Consider the following 6,367-nt stretch of genomic DNA (forward strand, 5'->3'; position numbering starts at 1 on the left):
ATAGTTTGAGTTGTGATCAATACTGAGATACGTATACACTGGGTCGTGGATTGATTCAAGATAATATTTATCGATTTATTTCTGTACATCTAACTGTGGACAACTAGTTGTAGGTTACTAACGAGGACAGCTGACTTAATAAACTTAAAACATCAAAATATATTAAAAGTGTTGTAAATATATTTTGAACATACTTTGATATATATGTATATATTTTTATAGGTTCGTGAATCAACCAGTGGCCAAGTCTTACTTCCCGACGAAGTAAAAATCTGTGAAAGTGAGTTATAGTCCCACTTTTAAAATCTAATATTTTTGGGATGAGAATACATGCAGGTTTTATAAATGATTTACAAAATAGACACAAGTACGTGAAACTACATTCTATGGTTGAATTATCAAAATCGAATATGCCCCTTTTTATTAAGTCTGGTAATCTAAGAATTAGGGAACAGACACCCTAATTGACGCGAATCCTAAAGATAGATCTATTGGGCCTTACAAACCCCATCCAAAGTACCGGATGCTTTAGTACTTCGAAATTTATATCATATCCGAAGGGTGTCCCGGAATGATGGGGATATTCTTATATATGCATCTTGTTAATGTCGGTTACCAGGTGTTCACCATATGAATGATTTTTATCTCTATGTATGGGATGTGTATTGAAATATGAAATCTTGTGGTCTATTGTTACGATTTGATATATATAGGTTAAACCTATAACTCACCAACATTTTTGTTGACGTTTAAAGCATGTTTATTCTCAGGTGAATACTAAGAGCTTCCGCTGTTGCATATTAAAATAAGGACAAGATTTGGAGTCCATGTTTGTATGATATTGTGTAAAAACTGCATTCAAGAAACTGATTTCGTTGTAACATATTTGTATTGTAAACCATTATGTAATGGTCGTGTGTAAACAGGATATTTTAGATTATCATTATTTGATAATCTACGTAAAGCTTTTTAAACCTTTATTTATGAAATAAAGGTTATGGTTTGTTTTAAAAATGAATGCAGTCTTTGAAAAACGTCTCATATAGAGGTCAAAACCTCGCAACGAAATCAATTAATATGGAACGTTTTTAATCAATAAGAACGGGACATTTCACAAAAAATATCATTCATATGAATTGAACACCTGGTAACCGATTTTCACAATATGCATATAAGAATATCCCCATCATTCCGGGATCCTCCTTCGGACATGATATAAATTTCAAAGTACTAAAGCATCCGGTACTTTGGATGGGGCTTGTTGGGCCCGATAGATCTATCTTTAGGATTCGCGTCAATTAGGGTGTCTGTTCCCTAATTCTTAGATTACCAGACTTAATAAAAAGGGGCATATTCGATTTTGATAATTCAACCATATAATGTAGTTTCGATTACTTGTGTCTATTTCGTAAAACATTTATAAAAATTGCGCATGTATTCTCAGCCCAAAAATATAAAGGGTAAAAAGGCAAATGAAACTCACCTAATGTATTTTGTAGTAAAAATACATATGACGACATTAGACAAACTGAACAATGCAGGTTTGGCCTCGGATTCACGAACCTATATCATTTGTATATATATTAAAATGTATAATCGTATTCGAACAAGTTTATATATTATAACTTGAATTATATTTTATACTTATTTAGTTTATGTATATATTTAAAATGTTTAATATCTATATATTTGGTTATATTAATATATCTCTATATATGTATGGTTAGTATTATATGAAAATATTCTTAATTCGTTATATATAAGTATTTATATAAATAATGTTATTATATTTGATATGTGATATATAAACTATTGATATGATTATAATATACGTATTAAGTATAGTTTAGGTACAAAATATTTATTTGTAACGAAAATGATAGTTTTGATAATAATGACTTACTAATAATAATAACTTTCTTAATATTGATAATATTAATATTAATAACGATATTGTTAAAATTGATACTTATGTTAATAATGATAATAATAGTAAAACTAACAATTACGAAAAATGATATTTATACTAATATTAGTGAGAGTAATAATAACTTGTATTGTTTTATAATAACAAGAATAATAATCCTAAACCTATTTATAATAATCATAATAGTACTAAAAATGGTACAATTACTAATATTTACAAAAATAATAATCAGTTGTATTATTTTGTCATTAATTATAATGTTTGTAATGATAATTTTATTATGTTCCTAATAATGATAATAATAATAATAATAATAATAATAATAATAATAATAATAATAATAATAATAATAATAATAATAATAATAATAATAATAATAATAATAATAATAATAATAATAATAATAATAATAATAATCATAATACTTAATAATAATAATAATATTAAGTAATTATAATAACTTTAGTAATAATAACAGTTACAACAATAATAATTAGTACAAACCATAGCAAATCAACAACATTAATATTAATAATAATAATAATAATAATAATAATAATAATAATAATAATAATAATAATAATAATAATAATAATAATAATAATAATAATAATAATTAATAATACTGGTTTCATATTTATCTATATGTGTGTTTCGCATATATTGGTATATTTATCTTTACATATAGAACTATGTTTATATATTTATGTTAAATTCTAAATTTTGGAATTTAACAATTAAAAATATATTAATACTACTAATAATACTAATAATAATAATACTAATAATAATAAAAATTTTAATTACTAATAATGACAATAATATTATAAATGATAATAATAATCTTATTAGTTATATTAATATTTTGAATGATAATAATAATATCAGTAATAATATAATAGCTCAATCGTATCAAATTTCATGTAATAAGTTTTAATAATATTTTTTAATATTAAATGTAATAATGTAACAACTATACTTGTAATTACATATAATATACTATATTATATTATGTGATAACCTTTATTTAATATTTATATATTACAACTAATTATAATTTATATACGTATTTATATATACACATTCATCTTAATTATACTTATTTATTTTGTATATGATTTTTACATAGTTAATTATAATGATTTAATTGTAGTTTATTATCTCAGTTTATTATACATACCATTATTTATATTTAAATATATACATATATATCCATACATATTAGTTTACACCAACTGTTCGTGAATCGTCGGTAATGGTCAAAGATTAATTGAATCCATATAAATAGTTCAAAAGTCAAATGTATGCATGAACACAGTTCAAAGTTTATGAGACTTCAACATTACTAACTTTACTTATCGTGTCGAAATCATATAAGATTCAAGTTTAAATTTTGTCGAAAATTTCCGGGTCATCACACTTTTAATACTAATGATAATGATAATGATAATGATAATAATAATAATAATAATAATAATAATAATAATAATAATAATAATAAAAGTAATAATAATAGCTACCTCTCAAGAAAAAGTTCCAAAAATAAATGCCTATGCCCGAGCTCAAACCCATGACCTCTTGATAACCCAACATCTCCCCTAACTAGTCCTCCGTCCTTGTTTATCTAATTTATATTACGATTTTATTTTAGTTATCATGTTTTCTGTTTAAATTTTTCTATCTTCTTCTTTTTCTAAAAAAAGAAAAAATAAAATCATGTTTTCTGTTTAAATTTTTCTATCTTCTTCTTTTTCTAAAAAAAGAAATGACACGGCCCAGTATTAAACCCGAGACCTCTAGATTAACACAAACACACCTAACCATCTAAGCTGCACTGTATTTCTTGATTTATAGCACAACTAGATCTTTAAAACCTTTCAATTCGACTTTTGTATTTCTTCTCCAAAATAAGATCACTGTAATCTTTATTCTTTTTCTCATCATCTTATTCATGGCCTCAACGAGTACTTCATCATTCATAATCATAATTATCATTATCATTATCATAATCTAATCGTCATCCTCTACACCCATCAAACATAATCGTTTGTATCATCCATCGTCTCACATAAAATCATAATAATATCAACAAACATAATATCATCAATTTCGACTCGTCATTACCATGATCATAATCTTCATCATAAACATACATAAAATCATCATGTAACATGTATCAACTTAATCTCGCTAACATCTTTATTCGTAACCATTATTATTGATCACGTTTTCATGGTTTCTCCTCCTCATCCGTCATTATCTTCATTCAACCCAATAATACAAGAATATACGGCCCAACTTTTTACAAGCCCATCTAGCATTTTATGGTCCAAATCTTATAAGCCCATATATCCTACTAGTCCACTAGGTTGTAAGATATCTCTTATTTATGTTGGTGGTGTACAGCCGTGATACTTTCTCTTAATCATATGAATCGACAAGTTTGACTTTACAGCTATTGATGCGATTATTTAACATAAATATAATTGTCATCTTTAATCACCTATTATCATTGTTATTCTTTATTTTTGTCGACATCTTCACTCGTTCATAAAACAGAAAGAAGAACAGCAGGTTAGCAGAAGCATGGTAGCAGCAGAAGCATAAAAAGAAAGGTTGATTTGCGGCCGTAGGTGATGGAGCTTGAAAAAAGAAAAATAAACATAATAGCAGTGAAGAAGATGGGGTTCGGTTTGGTGTAGTTTGAACAACGAATAAAAAAAATAAGTTTAGTAGCTGCAGTAGTAGCAGACGAGTAGCCTGGTGTGTGTGTTCACGGTTATCTTTAGGAGAGAGAAAAATAAAATAGTAGAAAGAGAAAGAGATGATGGATAATGATGGTGGTTGAGAGTTGTAGGATTGTGGTGGCTGTTTATGGTGATTTTCGTTGCAAGTAGTTTCGATAACCCAAGTGGGTTTCGATTGATAATGGGTAAATGGGTGTTTGGTTTGGTCGAAAATAATAGCATAACCCATTTGTTGAGTTGTCTTTGGGGCGAACTAAAACAAAAACATTCATGTGACGTTTAAGTGGTGACGAGTGATGGTGTTAGGGTGGTGATAGAGAGGGTTGGCGATGGCAGTGGACTGTGGTGGAGATCGATGATGGCATAGGTGGCAACCCAGGTGAATGAACAAGATCACAAGACGAGAAAAACAGATAGAGAAGTTACCAGCCGGCTAAAAAAATGCAAATTACGCTGCATCTTCCAGTTATAGTTTATGGTTGTTTCAAATACAGAAGGATGCCCAGCTCGACCAGAGTCAAATACTAGCTATTTTCCTAGATTCATATACATAAAGGGTTGTTGAAATGGGTGGTTTTAGTGGTGTAGAATGGTGGTTTTTAAAAGTGAAAGATCGCAGTTGGAGATGATGCATACGGTGGCCGGTTGTTGTTGGTTGTTTATGGAAAGAGAGAGGAAGAGCGAGAGAAAGAGAGAGGTGACTCACGGTTGTTGATGGTTTACAAGATGACTGTGATGAAGGTTGTCTTAGTGGTCTTCGATCAACAAGAGAATGAATACATTCGGTTCTGGTATTTGAGTTGATTCAAACAGAAATAAAAGATGAGCAACGTTCATTAGATGATCTTGGTCGATGGTGGTTTGTTGGGGTTTATCAATGATTAGGTGGTGGTTATGGGTGGTGAGGGTGAGAAGATTAAACGAACAGAAATATATACATTTTTTTCGTGTTGGTGAAATCATGGTGCTTAATTCGATGGAAGAGAAATTGGTTGCGTGCAGGAGAACCCGAAGTGGGTTTTCTTATATGTGTATGTAATATGCCTATGTGTAAGTATATAGTATATGTAAGAGATGAGATATTTTGCATCATAAAGTAGGTACAGTAATCCAAATCATATACAATTGATTGATATATGTAATCAATTATACTTCAATTATGTATAGTATTAAATAGTAATATATATGTTCAGATTCCATATGTTTTGTCTTGTTCAAATCACGGATTTAATAGAAGACAGTAATATATATAATATATAATAATATTAATAATAATATTAAATTATTCAAATGAAATTAAAACGTGTGATAATATTAGCCGTTATCTACTATTTCATTCACGGACTGAAATTCGTGCTTCATTGATAATGGATAAAAATACACAGAAAAATCCCAAATTTTTATATCAACATCTTTATTTATTCTAATCATTATTTTATAAAAACGGTTATTAATTGTTTAAAACTAAAAATTAAATGAATTGTCCGCGCTCGATCTCAGGTAAAATATTCGAAATGTTAAATTTTATCAAATTAGATTCTAAATATATATTTAATAAAGCTACAATTTATATGACTTCTTTTTGGATCACCGTTTATTTTAAAAAAAATCATATAAGTCTAAATTAAACTTCTCTAAATAATAATCGAAACGTCCATTGAATATTACAATTATTAAATAGTTATATTTGATA

The sequence above is a fragment of the Rutidosis leptorrhynchoides genome, chromosome 2, assembly GCF_046630445.1.
Source record: "Rutidosis leptorrhynchoides isolate AG116_Rl617_1_P2 chromosome 2, CSIRO_AGI_Rlap_v1, whole genome shotgun sequence".
NCBI lineage: Eukaryota > Viridiplantae > Streptophyta > Magnoliopsida > Asterales > Asteraceae > Rutidosis > Rutidosis leptorrhynchoides.